The following is a 26,377-nucleotide window of genomic DNA, read 5'->3' on the forward strand; positions in this document are numbered from 1 at the left end:
TGGCAGTTAGAGGTTTGTTAAGGATATTTGGATGGAGCTGTATATGAGTATGTTGTTGGATTGTTACACTTAGATGTGGATCCATGAGTTGAGCAGTAAATTTGGGGATCAAATTTTTATTAGTGGGGGAGAATGTAAAATACAGCACATAAATAATATTTAAATAATAAGGTTATTGGACAAATAATCTTATTGGATTTTTCAGGAATTTTTCGGAATTTAAAAGGAGTCCGTATAACTCGTTTTGATGGGATGAATCGATGAGGCTAGGTGGAAGCCTATTTTGGATACCCAAATATGGGAGTTGATTGGGTTAATAAACCTAAGTTTCAATTAAAACTTAGGTTTTAATTTGTTTTGTTTTCGTTTTTATTTCCTCTCCTCCCGATCCCTTGCTCTCCTACGATCTTCCCTTTATGCGCCGTCGCCATCTCCTCCTCATCCTCCCGATTCGCCGAACCCTTCTCCCCAAATCCACTGCCGGCCACCTCTCTTCTTCCTTGAGCCACTGTCACCGGTGATGCTCCCTGTCACAGCTACCTCGCTCGAGCGCCTTCTTTCATCCCGATCTCCTCATCTCGCCGACATCACCGCCGCGAGCCTTCCTTTGCCCGATCTTGCCGGTGTTGAGCTTCCTTAGATCCAGCCGTCGGTTATGGAGGAGCACACCACTGTCAGCTCCGACCTTCACCCATTTCTCCTCTTCCTCAAGTCTCCATCGCCTCTGATCGTCACCGTGAGTGGCCGCCACAGCTCACCTCCCGATCTTGCCGCAGCACCCGAACGTCGTCGTCGTCACCCGACGCCGCCTTCTCCCTCTCCCTCTCTTGTTGTCGTGGAACCCTATCCGTGAGAGGCCGGCGCCCGTTGTTAGCAGCTATCGACATCGCAGTCCCTGTCTGTTGTCGTCGCCCTCTTCACACCGCCGGTGCCCTAAATCGAGCACATCTCCTTCTTCTCGGCATGAGAGCACAGATTGGTTATCGATCTGTTGGGTGGGACAGATTTCATACCCAGAATTAGATTGAGGTATGGTTCGTATCAGATGTGTAGCAAGTTAATTTTCATTTTGTATGGGAATATAGAGATTTGATGTTTGGTTGGTTTTGTAGCTCCGGCCAGCACTGTTCACCGGTGATCCACAGTGTCGGCCATCTTGTTACAACTGTGAGCTCTTCAGACATGAGCTACCAGCAACTCACTTGAGATTGGGTAAGTGTTAGTTATAGGTTGTTGAAGCCATTCTATTAGTATTGTTTTGGTTAATTAGGGTTTGATGATAATTGGTTCATTTGGTTAAAGGATAAAATAGTGAAATTGTGGATTCATTGTTTAGTTGAATTTAATTATTGGATTATGGACTTGATTAGTTGATATGAGTATTTATGTTTGGAATTTAGTTATCTAAAGGATGATTGTAATAATTGAGGCTTAATCAATATAAAATTGATTTGTATGGTGAATTGTGGAATGTTGGGATCTGATTATGGTTGGAGGTTGTTAATTTACACTTAGCTGGTTGGGATTGATTTGGTGATGTAGCAGATTTGGAATTTGATGGAATGTTGAAGATGGAGATCAGATTTCATGGTATGTAGTGGTTTGGTTAGCATTGATCTATGTTTGTTTAAATTGGTTGGACTATGGAGTTATTAGGGTTATTGAATCTAATGTAGTTATGATTGATGGTGAAAGGGATTAGTCCATTTTATTGAGATAAAACAAGTAGAGTTGATTCATGATGTCTAATAGGTGATACAATGGATTAAATGATGGATTTATAGATTTTGATTATGATTGAGAAGATTAAAGGAATCATAGATGTGTGTAATTGATGTTAATCATTTCGATTAGGGTTTCCTCTAATTAGTTTGGAATTTAGGGTTTAGCTAGTTATTGCATATGTGGTTAGCTAAACTGTATTTTGTGTGATTTGCAGGGCGTTAGTTTGAGACGAGCGTCTCAATAGGGGATTGTTTAGCTCGATCTACATTTAAGGCGGGTACTTCTTGCTTTGTCTCTTTAGCACATTGAACTTAGTGCATGAGCTATATGTTTAGATGGCTGCTATGTTTATCTTGACTCCACTCTTATTTTTCCTGCGCTTGATACTTCCACTCAATCTTTGAGCTACTCGGTTCTGTATCTATACAGTCTCTCATTGTTATTCATGATATTTAGTAGATACCGGACACTAGATACTGTATTACTAGGTATCAGATACCAGATACCAGATGTCAGACATTAGATATTAGGTATTGGATATTTAGACACCTGATACCATCTATACTTGTTTTGACTGCTATCTATTCATGTTTCTTATTGAGCATGCTGACTTCATGTAGCATACCTATTTTCTGTTTGTATATATATGATGACTGCTGCATTATTCGCATCATGTCATTGCATGCATGCCGGCGACCATGTCTCCCTTGTGGTTGAGAGGGTCATTGGCCAGGGCCGCACGCTAGGCCACTCATGGGTAGTGGCGGCTGGAGCGTGCCGCTTGTCCTGTCGTGTCACACTCGGCCACTCATGGGTAGTGGCGGCTGGAGTCGCGGGCAGCAGGGACCCCCGTCGCAGACGTAGCTATTCAGCTACTATGCAACTGTCCACTCGGTCACTCGAGAGTAGTGGCGGCTGGAGTGTCATACAGTTGTCATCGATCCGGCCTCTCGACCATACAGGGGTCGTGGTGCAGAGAGGTGGGCGGGGTGACCATCCGTACATACGCTGTTGTTATTATATCTGCTGGTTGTTTACTTATGTTGTTGTTGTTTATCTATGCTGCTGTTACTAGCTTATGCTGTTGTTGTTTATTTATGTTGTTATGCTTACATTGGTTGAGATTTATACCTGTGATATGTGTTTAGACACTGACTTGCTTACTGTTGACATGTATATACCTCACACGATACCATGTAGTTCTGAGCAGTACTGTAGCAGGACTTTGCTACACTTTACCTTTTACTACTAGCCTAGGATATGGTTTCAGGTACGGACACTTATTAGTGTTGGAATGTATACTGAAAGCCTAAGCTTTGTAAACATTTATTATGAATAAAGAATCACATTTGGTCTAATTGTCTACATTTGTTTGTAGTTGTTCATTTAATTTATATTGTAGATAACATAGTATGTGGTGTCACATACAGAAGATGATGTTATCAGTACCTTATAAATTATAAACAGTAGCTCACGACCAAAATGGAAAAGGAACAAACCATTAGAAGGTCGTAGTGTAATTAGATATTAGTTTATCTTGACTATATAATTACACCAGTACACTCAGAGTGTATTGAGTAGGACCATTTGAGGTCGTTTCTTTTATACTGAATTTATAAAGGAACAAAGACCTCAGTTATTATGGAAGTGTGTGCTCTTAATCCTAATATAATAACAAGCACATATATTTGATATTTATTTTTTTAATTTATCAATGGGTGAGATTTAGTTCGTTGAATCAATAAACCCGATAAGTTGGGAAATGGTATTACTTATAGTGTGTGTTGTTGATTATAGAAGGAAACTGTGTCCTAGAGATACTAGGTTGATAATGTCCTCAAGAGGAGCTCATAAAGATTGTCATGTTAAACCCTGCAGGTGGACTTAGTCCGACATGACAATAAGGTTGAGTGGTACTACTCTTGGACTTAGATATTAATTAAATGAGTTGTCAGTAACTCACTTAATTAGTGGACATTCGATATCTTAAACACAGGGAGACTAACACACTCATAATAAGAAGGAGCCCAAAAATGTAATTTGGGATTGGTGCGGTAGTTCAATGATAGTTCTCTAGTGGAATGAATTATCATTGATAAAATTAAGTTGTGTGTTCGGGGCGAACACGGGATGCTTAATTTTATCAGGAGACCAAAACCAATTCCTCCTCTCGGTCCCTATCGTAGCCTCTTATTTATAGAGTTCTATACCCACCTATACCCACCTTCTATACCCACCAATAAGGGGCCGGCCAAGCTAGCTTGGGAACCAAGCTAGGGCCGGCCTAGGTATAAATTGGGGTGGCTGAACCCAAGCTAGTAGGGCCGGCCAAATAAAATTAAAAAGAAATTTAATTTTAATTTTTATTATTATGTGGAAGATATATTTTAAAGAGAATTAAAATTAAAATATCTCTCTTGTAAAAGATCTACAAAAGATTAAAGAAAGAGATTAGATCTCTTTCCTTATTTGTAGATTGGAGAGATGTTTTATTTTTTCTTTAAAAATTATTCACATGTTGATAAAATTAAAATTATAGAAATTTCCTTTTATCAACCATGAAGATATTTTAAAGAGAAATTTTATTTTTTAAAATTTCCGGAAACAAATTAGGAAGTTTTAATTGTTGATTAAAACTTGTCCTCTTTTGTTTCCAATGATGTGGCCGGCCATCTCAAGTTAATTGGGAAATTTTGTTTTATTTTTCTCAATTAATTCATGTCAAGAAAAATTAAGGAAATTTTATTGTAATTAAATTTCCTAATTTGCCTAGGCCAAGGAATATAAAAGAAGGGGTAGAGGTGCCTTCATGAGATACAACCTCTATTGTTTTCTCTCCCTTTTTCCTTGGTGTTGTGGCCGGCCATTACCCTCTCCCTCTCTTCCTCTTGTGGTGGCCGAATACTCCATCTCTCTTGGAGTTCTTGTGGTGGCCGGATACTACTTGGAGAAGAAGAAGAAGAAGGAGAGAAAGCTAGCATCTCTTGGAGCTTGGTTAGTATTTTGATTTTCTTCTTTGGTGAAGTTCTTCCTTTGTGGCCGAACCTTGCTTGGAGGAGAAGAAGGTGGTTGGTGGTTTCTCATCTCGGTAGATCGTTGCCCACACAACGTCCGAGGTTAGAAGAGGAATACGGTAGAAGATCAAGAGGTTTTTCTACAAGGTATAACTAGTAATTTCTATTTCCGCATCATGCTAGTTATTTATGGAAATAATACCAAATACAAGAGGCTTACGTTCTAGAATTTCGAATATGTTTTTTCGAAGTTGTGTTCTTTTGTTTTTTCTTTTCCTTGTGATTTGATTGTTCTCTTTGGTTAACCTAAAGTTATTTTAGGAAATTAAATATTAGCTTTCTATTAAAGGTTTTGTCTAGTCGGTGGTGGTTGCTCTCATATCCAAGAAGGCCATGTGCCTCGCCACGACAGTACTGGGAATCTTTTATGGAAATTAATATTTAATGAAATTAATAACTTAAGGAGACTTGGGTCGAACGTGTTAAGTTCCGCAGGAGATCCAAGTCAAAACCTAAAAGAACAAATAGATTAAGTTTTGGATCAAACGTGTTAAGTTCCGCAGGCGATCCAAAATTTAATTTAAAAGAACACATGGTAGCTAGGAAAAGGTTCAGACCTTTGTACAAAATTTTTGTACAGTGGAACCTATAGGTTTTCCGAGTAGCAACCAACAATTGGTATCAGAGCTAGGGTTTTGCCTCTGTGTATTTGGTATTTAGTTTAATTATGCACATGTCATACATAATTTAGGCAGGATAATGGTAGGATGTGCTAACTTTGTGGATGCAGGATCCAACTATTATGGCTTTTAGTTATTATGTGTGTGATTGGACCCTTGGACATGTCAAGGGCATTTATATGTGTATGCATGATTGTATTAAAATACAGCAGGAGCTGTATTTAGTTTTATTAGGATTTTATTTTTGATCTAGATACATGTACATTCCTTTTATGGAATATAGGATCAAAATGTAAAATTCTATTTATGTCATGGATCGAATCTTACAAAGCGTGGAACCTTCTAAGGACCATAGGCGCAACTAGGAAGATGGATGTGACAGCTAGACCCGATGGCGGTGGCCAAATATGGCAGCAACTTGGGATGACAACACACGGAGGACAATTAGAGATAAAAGCCATAATAGTTGAAAATTAAATTTTCTATTTATTGCTTTTATATTGTGTTGTGTGCATGTTAGTTTACAAGTTTAAGTAGGCTAGCATAGTTAAAATTCCTCATTTATAAATAACTAAGTGGGAGAGGATTTTAAATAAATCCCATGGTCTCCATTATTGGTTTGTAAGTGATGCAAACAAGCTTGCGTTGGCTCTGAGTGCCTTCCTCCATAACGGATGAGCTTGTTTGCGGATCACTAGAACAGACTTCTATTTTGGATGACTATAGGAAGTTAATTAAGGCGTGTGATCTTCCCCAACGGAAGGGGCATAATCTTATTAATGGACTTAGTGTCAAGTAATGGTATACACTTAGACACATCTAATAGTATCCTCCCAACGGAGTCACGCTATTATTTGTGTGACCAAATGATACCAACTATTATTATTTGTCAAAAGTTAGGTTGACAAGATAATAAAATTAATGGGTTAAAACCCTCCTTTACAAATGTTGAATTTGTATACGTCCACACTAACGTGGCATACAAAATTCACGGTGTTATGAGGTGTTGGTTAATTTAAAATAGTAGGGGTTGAGGAATCAATATTATTCTAAATTTAGAGTTCTGACCAAAAGTTATTTGTGATTCTTAGGATGTCTTTCAACCCACTGTCCATCATACTTCAAAAGAATAGACTTACTGGACCAAACTACATAGATTGGAAAAGAAACCTGGACATTGTTCTTACTGCTGAAAGCTATAAATATGTACTGACTGAGCAGTGCCCTGATGCACCTCTTGGTGAATCTACCCAAGAGGAGATTGAATATCATAGGAAATGGGTAAAAGCAGATGAGATGGCGCGGTGTTACATTTTGGCTTCAATGTCAAATGTATTGCAACATCAAGATCAAGATTTACCAACAGACTATGATATTATGAACAATCTCAAGGAACTCTTTGGTCATCAGGATAGGGCTTCTAGGCAAGAAGCCATGAGAAAGATAATGACAGCCACCATGCAAGAGGGTACTCTGTAAGGGATCATATCCTAAAGATGATGGCTTATCCGAACGAGAACAGATCCTTGGAGGAGAAATTGATGGGAAACCCGGATCGATATGATCCTCCAAACGCTACCTAGAAGTTTTGGGCGGTTTACTTGAACTATAATATGAATAAGAGGGTTTATTCATTAGCGGAACTACTGACAACAAGCAGCAGAAGGATTATTTCGTCACAATGCTCAAATTCACTATCTTGAAAATGGTTCTACTTCTAAACCGAAGGAAAGAAGAAGAAGAAACAAGTTGGTTCAGAAAGAAAGTGAATAAATCTCGAGTACGTGATTTAAAATTTGGAATGAAGAAGTCAAGGGCAAGTGCTTCATCCGTAAGCAGAGGACATTGGAAGGCGGATCGTCCTCGTAGGAACCAAAACAAAGGTATATCTCATACTCTAGTTGTTGAAACATGTTTAGCGGTGTTATCTACCAGCACCTGGTGTGTAGATACGGGAGCCACTGATCATGTCTGCAATTCCTTGCAGGGGTTCCAGGAAACCCGACGACTATCTGAAGGAGAAATTACCGTCTACATGGGCAATGCTACTAAGGTGGCAGCTGTTGCAGTGGGAGACGTCTACTTATCTTTTAGTAGAAATAGGAATTTGGTTTTAAGAAATTGTCTTTATGTACCCAGTTTTAGAAAGAATTTAATTTCAGTTTCTAAACTGTTTTTAGATGGATATTCAGTTTCCTTTAGTAACGATGTAGTTATTAAAAGAAATAAAGTGATTATCTGTTCTGGTGCATTAGTTGGCAATTTGTATACTTTAAATCTAATTTCTTCCACAAAGCAAAACATGGAAATTTATAATAAGAGAAAAGAACCTTCAGAAATGAACCAAGCATATCTTTGGCATTTAAGACTTGGTCATATTAATTTAAGTAGGATTCAGAGGCTTATAGCCGATGGACTTTTGAGTTCATTAGAGTTGGAAAATTTTCCAACTTGTGAATCTTGCTTAGAAGGTAAAATGACCAAGAGGTCGTTCAAGGCCAAGGGGTATAGAGCCAAAGAAGTGTTAGAGTTGGTTCACTCTGATTTGTGTGGTCCTATGTCTGTCCAGGCAAGAGGAGGTTTTGAATATTTTGTCTCTTTCATAGACGATTATTCAAGATATGGATACATTTACCTAATGCGCCGCAAGTCCGAGTGCTTTGACAAGTTCAAAGAATACAAGGCTGATGTGGAGAAACGATTAGGTAAAAGTATCAAGACACTACGATCTGATCGTGGTGGCGAATACCTCTTAGGAGAGTTTAGGAATTACTTATCAGAGGTTGGGATTCAATCCCAATTGTCTGCACCTGGAACACCCCAACAGAATGGTGTAGCAGAACGAAGGAATAGGACTCTTATGGAAATGGTTAGATCGATGATGAGTTATTCAGAATTACCAAATTCGTTTTGGGGATATGCTCTGAAATAGAAGTATACGTTCTGAACTTAGTACCTTCTAAATCAGTTTCTTCTACTCCCATAGAATTGTGGAATGGGCGAAAACCCAGTCTAAGACATATTCGGATTTGGGGTAGTCCAGCACATGTGCTGAAACCAGATGCTGATAAGTTAGAATCCCGTACAGAAGTTCGCGTGTTTGTAGGATATCCCAAAGGAACGAAAGGTGGTTTATTTTATAGTCCTAAAGACCAGAAGGTCATTGTTAGCACCAATGCCCAGTTTTTAGAAGAAGACTATATAATGGATCACAAGCCCAGTAGCAAAGTTGTTTTAGAAGAACTTAGAGAGGACATGTCTACTTCAGTACCAACAGTACAAGATGAAGTACCACAAGAGACTGCAACACGTGTCACACATGATACACAACCACAGACAGTGCCTCGTCGTAGTGGGAGGGTTGTGAGGTAACTGAAAGATTCATGTTTTTGGGAGAGTCTTCGGACTTGATCCGGGTAAACATGAACCTGATCCCATCATATAATGAAGCACTCCAAGATATAGATCATCTTGGCAAAAGGCAATGAATTCAAGTAGAGTCCATGTACTCTAATAAGGTTTGGGAGCTTGTAGAACCACCTGATGGTGTAAAAGCCGTTGGATGCAAGTGGATCTACAAACGGAAAAGAGGGACAGACGGGAAGGTAGAAACCTTCAAAGCTAGGCTTGTTGCAAAAGGGTACACTCAAAAAGAGGGAATCGATTATGAGGAGACCTTTTCACCAGTAGCCATGCTTAAGTCTATCCGGATACTCTTATCCATTGCTGCTCATATGGATTATGAGATTTGGCAAATGGATGTCAAGACAGCTTTCCTTAATGGAAGTCTTGAAGAGAACATCCATATGAAGCAACCAGAAGGGTTCATTGAAAAAGGCAAAGAGCATCTAGTGTGCAAGCTCAATCGGTCCATTTATGGACTGAAGCAAGCTTCAAGGTCTTGGAACATCCGGTTTAATGAAGTAATCCAGTCATATGGATTTATTCAAAGTCCGGATGAGTCTTGTGTATATAAGAAGTGTAACGGAAACGTGGTGGTATTTCTTGTACTATACGTAGATGATATTTTGTTAATTGGCAACAATGTCAAGGTATTATCAGACGTAAGGTATGGTTGTCCAAACAATTTGATATGAAGGACTTAGGAGAATGTGCACACATTCTTGGGATCAAAGTTATAAGGGATCGTAAGAAAAGAATGTTGTGTCTATCCCAAGCTTCATATATAGATACAATCCTTGCTCGTTTTAGCATGCAGGATTCCAAGAAAGGTTTCTTACCTTTTAGACATGGAGTAGTTCTATCTAAAGAGATGTCTCCAAAGACATCAAAAGAGATAGAGGACATGAAAGCAGTTCCTTATGCTTCGGCTGTAGGAAGCCTAATGTATGCAATGCTATGTACGAGACCTGATATCTGTTTTGCCATGGGCATGGTCAGCAGATATCAGAGTAACCCTGGACAAGGTCATTGGACTGCGGTAAAGCATATATTGAAGTACCTGTGAAGGACTAGAGATTATATGCTAGTTTACCAAGCAGACGATCTGCTCCCTGTGGGTTACACGGATTCTGATTTCCAATCAGATAGGGATAACAGTAAGTCTACATCAGGCTATGTGTTTACGTTAGGAGGTGGAGCCATTTCATGGAGGAGTGTTAAGCAGAAATGCGTTTCGGACTCAACCATGGAAGCTGAATATGTAGCAGCCTCTAAGGCAGCTAAAGAAGCAGTATGGCTCAGGAGCTTTCTAATGGACTTAGATGTGATTCCTGGTTTGCCCAAAATCATCACAATTTATTGTGATAATAGTGGTGTAGTTGCAAACTCGAAGGAACCACGAGCTCATAAGGCAAGTAAACATATAGAGCGCAAGTACCACCTGATACGAGATATTGTGAAGCGAGGAGAAGTTGTCATCGCCAAGATTGCATCAGCGGATAACCTGGCAGATCCTTTCACTAAGGCCCTTCCGGCGAAAGCTTTCGATCGGCATGTGAAGGGAATGGGAATCAGATGTATGGTAGAAGATATGGCAGCTTAGTCATTAGTATAAGTGGGAGATTGTTGGAATGTATACTGAAAGCCTAAGCTTTGTAAACATTTATTATGAATAAAGAATCACATTTGGTCTAATTGTCTACATTTGTTTGTAGTTGTTCATTTAATTTATATTGTAGATAACATAGTATGTGGTGTCACATACAGAAGATGATGTTATCAGTACCTTATAAATTATAAACAGTAGCTCAAGACCAAAATGGAAAAGGAACAAACCATTAGAAGGTCGTAGTGTAATTAGATATTAGTTTATCTTGACTATATAATTACACTAGTACACTCAGAGTGTATTGAGTAGGACCATTTGAGGTCGTTTCTTTTATACTGACTTTATAAAGGAACAAAGACCTCAGTTATTATGGAAGTGTGTGCTCTTAATCCTAATATAATAACAAGCACATATATTTGATATTTATTTCTTTAATTTATCAATGGGTGAGATTTAGTTCGTTGAATCAATAAACCCGATAAGTTGGGAAATGGTATTACTTATAGTGTGTGTTGTTGATTATAGAAGGAAACTGTGTCCTAAGATACTAGGTTGATAATGTCCTCAAGAGGAGCTCATAAAGATTGTCATGTTAAACCCTGCAGGTGGACTTAGTCCGACATGACAATAAGGTTGAGTGGTACTACTCTTGGACTTAGATATTAATTAAATGAGTTGTCAGTAACTCACTTAATTAGTGGACATTCGATATCTTAAACACAGGGAGACTAACACACTCATAATAAGAAGGAGCCCAAAAATGTAATTTGGGATTGGTGCGGTAGTTCAATGATAGTTCTCTAGTGGAATGAATTATCATTGATAAAATTAAGTTGTGTGTTCGGGGTGAACACGGGATGCTTAATTTTATCAGGAGACCAAAACCAATTCCTCCTCTCGGTCCCTATCGTAGCCTCTTATTTATAGAGTTCTATACCCACCTATACCCACCTTCTATACCCACCAATAAGGGGTCGGCCAAGCTAGCTTGGGAACCAAGCTAGGGCCGGCCTAGGTATATTATTGGGTGGCCGACCCTAGCTTGAACGCAAGCTAGTAGGGCCGGCCAAATAAAATTAAAAAGAAATTTAATTTTAATTTTTATTATTATGTGGAAGATATATTTTAAAGAGAATTAAAATTAAAATATCTCTCTTGTAAAAGATCTACAAAAGATTAAAGAAAGAGATTAGATCTCTTTCCTTATTTGTAGATTGGAGAGATGTTTTATTTTTTCTTTAAAAATTATTCACATGTTGATAAAATTAAAATTATAGAAATTTCCTTTTATCAACCATGAAGAGATTTTAAAGAGAAATTTTATTGTTTAAAATTTCCGGAAACAAATTAGGAAGTTTTAATTGTTGATTAAAACTTGTCCTCTTTTGTTTCCAATGATGTTGCCGGCCATCTCAAGTTAATTGGGAAATTTTGTTTTATTTTTCTCAATTAATTCATGTCAAGAAAAATTAAGGAAATTTTATTGTAATTAAATTTCCTAATTTGCCTAGGCCAAGGAATATAAAAGAAGGGGTAGGGGTGCCTTCATGAGATACAACCTCTATTGTTTTCTCTCCCTTTTTCCTTGGTGTTGTGGCCGGCCATTACCCTCTCCCTCTCTTCCTCTTGTGGCGGCCGAATACTCCATCTCTCTTGGAGTTCTTGTGGTGGCCGGATACTACTTGGAGAAGAAGAAGAAGAAGGAGAGAAAGCTAACATCTCTTGGAGCTTGGTTAGTATTTTGATTTTCTTCTTTGGTGAAGTTCTTCCTTTGTGGCCGAACCTTGCTTGGAGGAGAAGAAGGTGGTTGGTGGTTTCTCATCTCGGTAGATCGTTGCCCACACAACGTCCGAGGTTAGAAGAGGAATACGGTAGAAGATCAAGAGGTTTTTCTACAAGGTATAACTAGTAATTTCTATTTCCGCATCATGCTAGTTATTTATGGAAATAATACCAAATACAAGAGGCTTACGTTCTAGAATTTCGAATATATTTTTTCGAAGTTGTGTTCTTTTGTTTTTTCTTTTCCTTGTGATTTGATTGTTCTCTTTGGTTAACCTAAAGTTATTTTAGGAAATTAAATATTAGCTTTCTATTAAAGGTTTTGTCGAGTCGGTGGTGGTTGCTCCCATATCCAAGAAGGCCATGTGCCTCGCCACGACAGTACTGGGAATCTTTTATGGAAATTAATATTTAATGAAATTAATAACTTAAGGAGACTTGGGTCGAACGTGTTAAGTTCCGCAGGAGATCCAAGTCAAAACCTAAAAGAACAAATAGATTAAGTTTTGGATCAAACGTGTTAAGTTCCGCAGGCGATCCAAAATTTAATTTAAAAGAACACATGGTAGCTAGGAAAAGGTTCAGACCTTTGTACAAAATTTTTGTACAGTGGAACCTATAGGTTTTCCGAGTAGCAACCAACAATTAGGATATCACTGTAGTATCTGCTATTACCATACGAGACTGTATACTTTTGCATCTCTAGTTTGATTTACTATACTCATGTACTATCAGTCTATTACCCGCTGAGTCTTTATACTCACCACCCCGTGTATTGGTCATTTCACCAGGTAGCAGGTAATGGATTTATGGAGTCGCCAGGAGATCCTGTCCGCCAGTTCTACGTCACATTCGAGGACGACCTTACGATTTTGGTATTTCTTACGATATTTGTGTTTTGGGCTTTGTACTTGTTTATGTATTTGTGTTCTCTTGTATTTGGTTTGATATTATTGTGTCAAGCCGAGCCGGCTCGTAGTTAGTTACTTTATGTTTTGTGATCGCTGTTTATGATTTCCGCTGTGTTGATTTTAGTGCAGCCGTGTGGGCTGATTCATATATTTATATAACTGCGTGGTTGTGTAGATATATTCCAGCCGTATGTTGCTGATGTATATTGTGTGTATATATGCCTTAGATTGTCACCCATACAGGGGAGATGCTGCCGAAATTTTTCTGTTAGGACTCCTTTGGGGGCGTGACATTGTATCCGGCCACAACTTGATCTCCAAAAGGAAGAAGAGGTTCGGCCACAACAAGGAGAAGAGAAAGCTTGAAGGGGCCGGCCACACCAAGGAAGAAAAGAGGGAGAAGAATAATAGAGGTTGTGTCACATGAAGGCACTCCAACCCCCTCTTTTATATTCCTTAGCTTTGGTAAATAAGGAAATTTAATTACAATAAAATTTCCTTAACTTTCCTTGACAACAATTAATTAAGAAAAATTAAATAAAATTTCCTAATTAATTCATCATGGCCGGCCACCTCATGGAGAGCAAACAAGGTAATTTTTAATCAACAATTAAAAATTCCTTATTTGTCTTTGAAAATTTTAAAAAATAAATTTTCCCTTTATAATCCCTTCATGGTTGATAAAAAGAAATTTCTATAATTTTAATTTTTCAATATGTGAATAATTTTCAAAGAGAAAAAATAAAATATCTTTCCTATCTACAAATAAGGAAAGAGATCTAATCTCATTTCTTAATCTTTTATAGAAGAGATATTTTAATTTTAATTGTCTCCAATAAATTATATCTCCCACATAAGAAATATTTAAAATTAAAATTCTTTTAAATTTAATGGGGGTCGACCACCTAAACTTGAGTTCAAGCTAGGGCCGGCCACCCATGAATCAAGGCTTGGCCGGCCCTAGCTTGATCCACAAGCTAGCTTGGTCGGCCCCCTTCTCATGGGTATGAAGGTGGGTATAGGTGGGTATAGTACTATATAAATATGAGGCTACTATAGGGACCGAGAGGAGGAATTGGTTTTGGTCTCCCGATAAAATTAAGCATCCCGTGTTCGTCCCGAACACATAACTTAATTTTATCAATAATAATTCATTCCACTAGATAACTATTATTGAACTACCGCACCAATCCCAAATTACATTTTTGGGCTCCTTCTTATTATGAGTGTGTTAGTCTCCCTGTGTTTAAGATGTCGAATGTCCACTAATTAAGTGAGTTACTGACAAATTATTTAATTAATATATTCATCCAAGAATAGTACCACTCAACCTTATCGTCATGTCGGACTAAGTCCACCTGCAGGGTTTAACATGATAATCTTTATGAGCTCATCTTGGGGACATTATCAACCTAGATTACTAGGACACAGTTTCCTTCTATAATCAACAACACACACTATAAGTGATATCATTTCCCAACTTATTGGGCTTATTGATTTATCGAACTAAATCTCACTCATTGATAAATTAAAGAAATAAATATCAAATATATGTGCTTGTTATTATATTAGGATTAAGAGCACACACTTCCATAATAACTGAGGTCTTTGTTCATTTATAAAATCAGTATAAAAGAAACGACCTCGAATGGTCCTACTCAATACACACTAAGTGTACTAGTGTAATTATATAGTTAAGATAAAATAATTCTTAATTACACTACGACCTTCCAATGGTTTGTTCCTTTCCATTTTGGTCGTGAGCTACTGTTTATAATTTATAAGGTACTGATAACATCATCTTCTGTATGTGACACCACATACTATGTTATCTACAATATAAATTAATTGAACTACAACAAATGTAGACGATTTGACCAAATGTGATTCTTTATTCAAAATAAATGTTTACAAAAGCTTAGGCTTTCAGTATACACTCTAACAATCTCCCACTTATACTAATGACTAAGCTGCCATATCTTCTGCCATACATCTGATTCTGATTCCCTCAACATGTCGATCAAAAGCTTTTGCCGGGAGGGCCTTAGTGAAAGGATCTGACAGGTTATCTGCTGATGCAATCTTGACGATGATAACTTCTCCTCGCTTTACGATATCTCGTATCAGGTGGTACTTGCGCTCTATATGTTTACTTGCCTTATGAGCTCGTGGTTCCTTTGAGTTTGCAACTGCACCGCTATTATCACAATAAATTGTGATGATTTTGGGCAAACCAGGAATCACATCTAAGTCCATTAGAAAGTTCCTGAGCCATACTGCTTCTTTAGCCGCCACAGAGGCTGCTACATACTCAGCTTCCATGGTTGAGTCCGAAACACATTTCTGCTTAACACTCCTCCATGCAATGACTCCACCTCCTAAAGTAAACACATAGCCTGATGTAGACTTACTGTTGTCCCTATCTGATTAGAAATCTGAATCCGTGTAACCCACAGGGAGCAAATCGTCTGCTTGGTAAACTAGCATATAATCTCTAGTCCTTCTCAGGTACTTTAATATATGTTTTACCGCAGTCCAATGTCCTTGTCCAGGGTTACTCTGATATCTATTTTGCCGTGATATCTGCTAACCATGGCCACGGCAAAACAGATATCAGGTCTCGTACATAGCATTGCATACATTAGGCTTCGTACAGCCGAAGCATATGGAACTGCTTTCATGTCCTCTATCTCCTTTGATGTCTTCGGAGACATCTCTTTAGATAGAGCTACTCCATGCCTAAAAGGTAAGAAACCTTTCTTGGAATCCTGCATGCTAAAACGAACAATGATTGTATTTATATATGAAGCTTGGGACAGACACAACATTCTTTTCTTGTGATCCCTTATAACTTTGATCCCAAGAATGTGTGCACAATCTCCTAAGTCCTTCATATCAAATTTTTTGGACAACCATACCCTTACATCCGATAATACCTTGACATTGTTGCCAATTAACAAAATATCATCTACGTATAGTACAAGAAATACCACCACGTTTCCGTTACACTTCTTGTATACACAAGACTCATCCGGACACTGAATAAATCCATATGACTAGATTACTTCATTAAACCGGATGTTCCATGACCTTGAAGCTTGCTTCAGTCCATAAATGGACCGATTGAGCTTGCACACTAGATGCTCTTTGCCTTTTTCAATAAACCCTTCTGGTTGCTTCATATGGATGTTCTCTTCAAGACTTCCATTAAGGAAAGCTGTCTTGACATCCATTTGCCAAATCTCATAATCCATATGAGCAGCAATTGATAAGAGTATCCGGATAGACTTAAGCATGGCTACCGGTGAAAAGATCTCCTCATAATCAATTCCCTCTTTCTGAGTGTACCCTTTCGCAACAAGCCTAGATTTGAAGGTTTCTACCTTCCCGTCTGTCCCTCTTTTTCTTTTGTAGATGTACTTGCATCCAACGGCTTTTACACCATCAGGTGGTTCTACAAGCTCCCAGACCTTATTAGAGTACATAGACTCTATTTCAGAATTCATTGCCTTTTGCCAAGATGCTGCATCTATATCTTGGAGTGCTTCGTCATATGTTCGGGGATCAGGTTCATGTTTACCCAGGATCAAGTCCGAAGACTCTCCCAAAAACATGAATCTTTCAGGCTGCCTTACAACCCTCCCACTACGACGAGGCACTGTCTGTGGTTGTGTATCATGTGTGACACGTGTTGCAGTCTCTTGTGGTACTTCATCTTGTATTGTTGGTACTGAAGTAGACGTGTCCTCTCTAAGTTCTTCTAAAACAACTTTGCTACTGGGCTTGTGATCCATTATATAGTCTTCTTCTAAAAACTGGGCATTGGTGCTAACAGTGACCTTCTAGTCTTTAGGACTATAAAATAAACCACCTTTCGTTCCTTTGGGATACCCCACAAACACGCGAACTTCTGTACGAGATTCTAACTTATCAGCATCTGGTTTCAGCACATGTGCTGGACTACCCCAAATCCGAATATGTCTTAGACTGGGCTTTCACCCATTCCACAATTCTGTGGGAGTAGAAGAAACTGATTTAGAAGGTACTAAGTTCAGAATGTACACTGCTGTTTCCAGAGCGTATCCCTAAAACAAATTTGGTTATTTGTAATAACTCATCATCGATCTAACCATCTCCATAAGAGTCTTATTCCTTCGTTCCGCCACACCATTCTGTTGGGGTGTACCTGGCGCGGACAGTTGGATTGAATCCCGGCCTCTGATAAGTAATTCCTAAACTCTCCTAAGAGGTATTCACCACCACGACCAGACCGTAGTGTCTTGATACTTTTACCTAGTTGTTTCTCCACATCAGCCTTGTATTCTTTGAACTTATCAAAGCACTCGGACTTACGGCGCATTAGGTAAATGTATCCGTATCTTGAATAATCGTCTATAAAAGAGACAAAATATTCAAAACTCCTCTTGCCTGGACAGACATAGGACCACACAAATCAGAATGAACCAATTCTAACACTTCTTTGGCTCTATACCCCTTGGCCTTGAAAGGTCTCTTGGTCATTTTACCTTCTAAGCAAGATTCACAAGTTGGAAAATTTTCCAACTCTAATGAACCCAAAAGTCCATCGACTATAAGCATCTGAATCCTACTTAAGTTAATATTGTTGAGTTTTTTGGGCCGCGAAAATCGCTTTTCCGCGTCGCGGAAACCTCGAAACCCCCTAGCCACTGGATCTCGTGCGAAGAAAACATTCAAAAAATACAAGTACGAGTTTAAACGTTGATCTACAGTAGATCTACATAAGGATAAACCTTTTATACCTTTGTAGCGAAGCCCTTCGCAATCCCGCTTGTCCTCGGTTCGCCGGATCACGAAAGTGTCAAAGTAGACACTTCTCTATGTGTATCCACACAAGCAAGAGATGGAGAAGAAACCTTTAGAGTGTGCTAGCACTCAAGCAAGGTCTCGGCAAGAAGGAGGAGAGGGAGAGAAGAATTGTGAGCAAGAGGAAGAAGATGAAATCAATTAGCCTTGAATGAAAATAAACTTTCATCCACACTAAAAGTGGCCGGCCACATTAAAACTTGTAACCCCCATGGAATATCAAGAGTCACAACTCTTGGTAACTCCCATGAGGTGGCATTTGGTCAAGTCAAACTTGACCAAATGAAGAAGCCTTGATGATGTGGCATTGGTCAAGTCAAAGTCAAGTCAAAAACTTGACTCTTCATCTTCCTACTTAAGTCAAGTCAAACTTGACCACTTCTATCCCTTGGTTGATCTAATCTAACCATTGGTCCAAGCCAATTTTAATTTAATGAATCTCTATTCATTGAATTAAATTAATTAAATGAGTCTAAGTCCAAATTAAACTCACTTAACACATGAACCAACTTGAGTCCAACTCAATTAACCTACTTTGGAGTACTCTTAATCCAATTTGGTTCATCATATGAACCTAATCATTTAGGTTCATCAAATGAACCTAGTCTCTGTTGGTACGGGTAGCACTAACGGTCTAACCTAGGTTTTGATGAATGACAAATAGGTTAAGTTAGTTTTGTTGTTGTCTGACACTTTGATCGAGTGTGCAGGAGAAGTCCAGACAGGTCGACGGGCTGACCGGATGTCTGGCACGAAGTCCAGCTAGGTCGATGGGCTGACCGGATAGCTGGCGAGAAGTCCAAGCGGGTCGACGGGCTGACCGGACGTTTGGCGAGAAGTCCAAGCGGGTCGACGGGCTGATCGGACGCTTGGCGAGAAGTCCAGCTAGGTCGACGGGATGACCGGATAGCTGGCGAGAAGTCCAGACGGGTCGAAGGGCTGACCGGACGTCTGGCAGGTAAGTAAGGTAAGTCACTGGAGGGGAGTGACTGCGAGGACGCGTTCCCGGGAAGGGAACATTAGGTGTCGATCCGGCTTAGATCCATTTCGGATATCTAAGTCGAGATCGTGACTAGATTCCGGTCTCGAAAAGACGGAATCTAACACATACTCCTTTTTGCTAATTTATGCTCACTTTGCTTTTGCTAACAATCTGTGTTGCAGGGTAAATTTGCCTCCGGACTAACGTTTGTCTTGCAGGACGGATTCTGTGGGAAAACAGAGTCCGGGCGCCCGGAGGTCTGGGCGCCCGGAAGGGATCCGGGCGCTCGGGAGGGAAATTTCATCCCGATCGCGCGTCGCCACGTGGAGCTCGCTGGTTGGACTTGCCACGTCTCACCAGGGCGCCCGGAAGGCATCCAGGGCGCCCCGAGCCTCATATAAAAGAAGGGGCAGAGGAGAGCTTCAGTACAACAACGAAAAGAAAAGTCTTCCACTGCTCTGCACTTCTGCGACGCTAACAAAGCTCCGACACTACGCTCCTTTCTTGTCTTTATTGTCGGTATTTGCTTTTCATTTTCATTAGCATTCATTGTACTGTTTTTTGTAATCATTATTTCGAACTGCTAGTGAATTGCCCAACGAAAGTACTCACGGAGTACGGGCCTTCGAGTAGGAGTCGTCACAGGCTCCGAACGAAGTAAAAAACACTGTGTCTACTTTACTTTTCCGCTGCGCTTATACTCGATATTTTCGAATCGATATTCACCCCCCCCTCTATCGAATCTAACGGTCCTACAAGTGGTATCAGAGCAGGTACCGCTCTGATTTGGTGCAACCACCAATCAGGCAAAGGGGGGACTTTCGTTTTTTTCCCTCCAAAACTATTTTTGAAAAATACATCGTCATCTCTTCACCATTGCTTAGTATTGACAAGATATTACATTTTCAAAAATTTGAAATAATATTTTTTTATTAATATTTTAATAATATTTTATTATTTTTTTTCGAAAATAGTGAAATATTATTTTTTTTGGCACTGCTAATCCAAGACCAAGTCTTGGGATCTTTTGTGTGTTTCTCTGTGTGCAAGAAATTATGACTCTTCTAGAAGGACGGAACCCCTGCGAACCACCACCATATGATCATGAAGACTTCAACTATTGGAAGCGATTAATGGAATGCTTCTTAGGAAGCGTAGACATCGATTATATGCTAATTTTGAGGAAACCTTCTCAAAACTCGGAACTGAACAAAAAGGTAAGTAACATTATTTGTAATGTTTTACCTAACAATATTTTATGCAGATTAGAAAAGTACAAGAATGCATATGAGTTGTGGACCCAGTTGATCAAGCTTCACGAGATGTCGATGGAGCTAGAAGATCAAGTTAAAGTCGAATCCGGACTCGAGTCAGATCCAACGGAGAAGCCTGCTGAATTAGGGGTTCCGCTCAAGGTTAGTAATATTTACCAAAACACCCTTGCTAGTAGTAGTTTAAAATATGCGCCTGTTAATTTGGATATGTCTGAAAGTATATGTGAAAATATTGTACATGACAATACTTGTAAAAATACCTCTAGGATATTTTCTGATAAAACAAATATAATTACTTTAGAAAATATAGAAAATCTGAAAATAATTAATAAATCTAAAAATTTGAATTTAAACCTAAACAAATTTGAAAATTCAAACAAAAAAGATGACAAGGTCAATATTGATCTAGATAAAATTAATAAATTATTTAATCTAGACAATATTAATCTAGAAAATGCTATCCAAAACCAAGATAATTTAATTAATAAGAAATTAAACTTTAAAGATAAAACTAATCTAATAAATTCAATTAACCATATCAATTTAAAAGGCAAAGAAAATATAAGGATAAAATCAAACACTTTGATAAAATCAAAACGGAATTTAACAAACTTAAAATTAAATGTTAAAGATAACATATTAAACAAAAATAATCTAGAAATTTCAAAATTAACAATTAATAAAAAGCTAAAAGATAAACCGTTAAGAAAATATAATTCAAACAGTTTAGTTAATTCAAATTTAAAAATAAATAAAAACTTAAACTTTAAAAATAAGCTATTAAAGAAAGATAATTCAATTAACCCAATAAAATTGAAATTGAAAGAACATTCAAATATTAAATACACTCTCTTAAAGAAAGATAATTTGACCAATTTAATTAATTCAAAATTAAAAACTTAAATTTAAATTACAAATTAAACATTACAACTTAACTAAAACCAACTCTAATTATACAAAAATCTTAAATTAAAGACCAATGATTTAGGGGGAGGCTCCAGAATAGCTGGCACCTCCAAAACTAACTTACCTGACAGGGTAACCCAAACAAACTAACCTGGCAGGGTAATTAGGATTAGTTAAAAAGAGACCAATTTAACTTGAATCATGGTACTGGTGAAGTTTTTGGATGATAGTACGTTAGGGAAGCTTGGGCATCGCATGTCTAGAAAGATATGGCTTCGATCTGGTGGATTTGGCCAAGTGGAACTGACCGAAGCTACCTTTAAATGGATCATAACTAGTTAGACCAAGGTTTAATACTAAGCTCCGTGGATAGGACCATTCGGAAAACCTCGAAAGGTTGGCTACTTCTAATGACGTCCAAGTGACTCACCAAGCTTAGAAGTTTATCTGAAGAATGTCTATTTGTTAAGACCAAAGCTAAACCTGAATCTAACAAAAGTTAAACCAAACTCTGTAATTAAATCTAATTCATCTCAAAAATTATAGGATTCCCTGATTGATAATCTAGATCGGGTGAGATGAATAAGGATCAAATTAATTTTCAAATTAAATTAAAATTAATTAAAATTAAATTTCAAATTAAATTAAAATTAATTAAAATTAAATTTTGAATTTCAAATTAAAATTAAATTTTGAATTAATTAAAAATTAAATTTCGAATTAAAACTAAATTAATTTTTTTTAAAAAAAAGTAATATTAAATTAACTTTAAAAATTATTTTAAAATTAAATTAACTTTAAAAAATTATTTTAAAACAAAAATTAACTTTAAAAAATATTTTTAGATTTAACTTTAAAAATTTTATATTTAACTTAAAAATTTTATTCTAAACTTAAAAATTATTTAAAAATTATTTCCAAATTTTTTAAAAATTATTTTAAAAAACTCTTTTAAAAATCATTTTAAAAACTTTAAAAAATTCTTTTAAAAATTATTTTAAAACATTTTAAAAATTATTTTAAAAAACTCTTTTAAAAATCATTTTAAAAACTTTAACAAATTCTTTTAAAAATTATTTTAAAAAACTCTTTTAAAAATCATTTTAAAAACTTTAAAAAATTCTTTTAAAAATTATTTTAAAACATTTTAAAAATTATTTTAAAAACTATTTTAAAAATCATTTTAAAAACCTTAAAAAATTCTTTTAAAAATTATTTTAAAAACTATTTTTAAAATCATTTTAAAAACTTTAAAAAATTATTTTAAAAATTCTTTTAAAACATTTTAAAAATTATTTTAAAAAAAAACTCATTTAAAAATAATTTTAAAAACTTTTAAAAATTCTTTAAAAAATTCTTTTAAAACATTTTAAAAATTATTTTAAAAAAAAACTCTTTTAAAAATCATTTTAAAAACTTTAAAAAATTCTTTTAAAACATTTTAACAATTATTTAAAAAAAAAACTATTTTAAAAATCATTTTAAAAACTTTAAAAAATTCTTTTAAAAATTATTTTAAAAAACTATTTTAAAAATCATTTTAAAAACTTTAAAAAAATTCTTTTAAAAATTATTTTAAAACATTTTAAAAATTATTTTAAAAAACCCTTTTAAAAATCATTTTAAATTTTTAAAAAATTCTTTTAAAAATTCTTTTAAAACATTTTAAAAATTATTTTAAAAACTATTTTAAAAATCATTTTAAAAACTTTAAAAAATTCTTTTAAAAATTCTTTTAAAACCTTTTAAAAATTATTGTTATTTTAAAAATTATTTTAACTTAAATATTATTTTAACTTAAAATTATTTTAATATAAAAATTATATTTTTAAATTATTTTAACTTAAAAATTATTTCAAAAATTATTTTAAAAACTTTTAAAAATCATTAAAAAACTTTTTTAAAAATTATGTATCATTTTGAAAAATTCTTCTTATTTTTTCACTATAATAAAATTCTTTTAACTTAAAAAAAATAGTAATATTAATAAATTATTTCTATAGACTATTTTCACTTTAAAAATTATTATTTTGACTTTAAACTCATTTTTAATCTTAAACATCATTTTAACCTTAAAATTATTTTTTAATTTAACTTAACTGAAAATTAGATCTTAAATTAAAACTCATTAAAACTTAATTTAAACATTACTTTTCAACTTAATTTAACCTAACTGAAATTAAAACTTAAAAATTTAACTTAAACTTAAAACTTAAAGCTAAATTAATCACTGATATTAATTTTAATCTAAAATCAAAACTGAATTGAACGTATATTAATTGTCATTAAATAATTATAAAAATCATTTTAAAATCCTGTTAGAAATCCCATAAAAATAATAATTATTATAATTCTTTTAAATTCATTTAAAACTTAGACACCTAACTTAAAAACTTAAATTTCGTTAACTTTAACTTTAAACTTAATTATGTAATTAATAAGTAGAACTTAACTATTTAAGTTTAACTTTATTTGAGAACTAAGCTTGATTTGATCAGAACCTAGGTTTAACCTTAGTAAAAATATTAAAATTACTCTAAGTCATTTTTCTTAAACAACCTTTAAAATATTAATTATTTTTATTAAAACATAATTAAAGTTTGACTTAAATTGAACCTTACTTAACCTTGTTTAATAACGAGTTTAACTTCAAATTACCACCAACTTTAAACTAAGTCAATCCAACTTAAAAGGAAGTAAATGAAAAGTTAAATTATAACTAACACCTTCATCAATTAATACAAAATTTAGTTTATAGCAAAATTTAATCAATAAATTATTAATATTGATCAATTATTGAATTAATAACAACTTATCTTACTTAACATTACACTAAAGGTTAATTTATTTCAACTTAATCTAACATTAATTACGGTTAGTCAAATTTAAATGAACAATTTTATAAAGATAATTATACAATCGTTTAAAACACTTAGGTACAAAAATATGTTACGGTTGTAAAATTTTATATTAAGGGGAAGTAATAAATAAGGAGGATTAATAAATTAAAGGAGTATCAAATTAAGGGGGGAGGTTTATTTTTTAATTATCTCCTTAAGTGTTATTTTTTAATCTTCTCTTTAAAATCTCTCTAGAAAATTCTACCTCAATTTAAAAAATATATATATATATATATCTACTTTGAATATTTTTAGCAAATATTTTCAAATTTTAAGTGTCAAGTTCAGGGGGAGAAATTAATTAAAAAAAATTTTTAATCTATTTTAAAACTAATTTATTCTTTGAAAACTATTTTTCAAAAAAAAGTTAAATTTATCTGAGTGTTTGCAAAATTGGAAGTTTAATCCCACCTAATTTTTAAACCTGATTTAAAAAGTTGACTATTGCAAATTTAAACTTATCCAGTTTTGTAACATATGCTTGAAAATTAAACTTAAATATTTATTTTTGGCAAATTTAATCTTACTTGTTTAATTTTTGCTTTGTTTTGAAAAATTGAAGTTAAAAATTTACCTTTTTGAAAAGTAAATGTTACTTAAACTTGAAAAGAAAATTTGAAAAACCTGATTTAAAAATTTTACACGCTTGAAAAGTTAAACTTGATTAACTTTAAATTTATACTTTTCAAAATTCAACTTGTCTCCCCCAAGTCAACTTGATCTTTTTTTTCCTTGGATTTAAAAATTGTACTTGAATTTTGAACCAAACTCAGATATTCTTTTCAAGATTAACTGTGATTATTTTTTACAGTAACTCTACACTATGATTGTTTACCCTTGCTTATTTTTTTGATGAATGCCAAAGCGGGAGGGTTAGGTGGTTAAGTTAGATAAACCAAATTGAAAACACTAAAACTAACTTTAAAACCGATGTACCTGTTTTTTTGCGTTCTTTCACTAACTTAACCAGGTTGTCATTCCATAAAAAAGGAGGAGATTGTTGGTGCGGGTAGCACTAACGGTCTAACCTAGGTTTTGATGAATGACAAATAGGTTAAGTTAGTTTTGTTGTTGTCTGACACTTTGATCGAGTGTGCAGGAGAAGTCCAGACAGGTCGACGGGCTGACCGGATGTCTGGCACGAAGTCCAGCTAGGTCGACGGGCTGACCGGATAGCTGGCACGAAGTCCAGCTAGGTCGACGGGCTGACCGGATAGCTAGCGAGAAGCCCAAGCGGGTCGACGGGCTGACCGGACGCTTGGCGAGAAGTCCAAGCGGGTCAACAGGCTGACCGGACGCTTGGCGAGAAGTCCAGCTAGGTCGACGGGCTGACCGGATAGCTGGCGAGAAGTCCAGACGGGTCGAAGGGCTGACCGGACGTCTGGCAGGTAAGTAAGGTAAGTCACTGGAGGGGAGTGACTGCGAGGACGCGTTCCCGGGAAGGGAACATTAGGCGTCGATCTGGCTTAGATACATTTCGGATATCTAAGTCGAGATCGTGACTAGATTCCGGTCTCGAAAAGACGGAATTTAACTCATACTCCTTTTTGCTAATTCATGCTCACTTTGCTTTTGCTAACAATCTGTGTTGCAGGGTAAATTTGCCTCCGGACTAACGTTTGTCTTGCAGGACGGATTCTGTGGGAAAACAGGGTCTGGGCGCCCGGAGGTCCGGGCGCCCGGAAGGGATCCGGGCGCTCGGGAGGGAAATTTCATCCTGATCGCGCGTCGCCACGTGGAACTCGCTGGTTGGACTTGCCACGTTTCAACAGGGCGCCCGGAAGGCATCCAGGGCGCCCCGAGCCTCATATAAAAGAAGGGGCAGAGGAGAGCTTCAGTACAACAACGAAAAGAAAAGTCTTCCACTGCTCTGCACTTCTGCGACGCTAACAAAGCTCCGACACTACGCTCCTTTCTTGTCTTTATTGTCGGTATTTGCTTTTCATTTTCATTAGCATTCATTGTACTATTTTTTGTAATCATTATTTCGAACTGCTAGTGAATTGCCCAACGAAAGTACTCACGGAGTACAGGCCTTCGAGTAGGAGTCGTCACAGGCTCCGAACGAAGTAAAAAACACTGTGTCTACTTTACTTTCCGCTGCGCTTATACTCGATATTTTCGAATCGATATTCACCCCCCCTCTATCGAATCTAACGGTCCTACAGTCTCCATCTAATTGCCCTTAGTGTGTGACCTTATAGGTTCTTGTAACGTTGGCAATGCCCCTAAACCCATTTAGGAGCATAAGTAATGAGCGGTATCTAGCAACACATCATTACTACCCAAGTTACAAGAATGTTGAGATCCAACATCACCTTGTGACTACTAATTGTGACTCCTCACA

The sequence above is a fragment of the Zingiber officinale genome, chromosome 1A, assembly GCF_018446385.1.
Source record: "Zingiber officinale cultivar Zhangliang chromosome 1A, Zo_v1.1, whole genome shotgun sequence".
Lineage (NCBI taxonomy): Eukaryota > Viridiplantae > Streptophyta > Magnoliopsida > Zingiberales > Zingiberaceae > Zingiber > Zingiber officinale.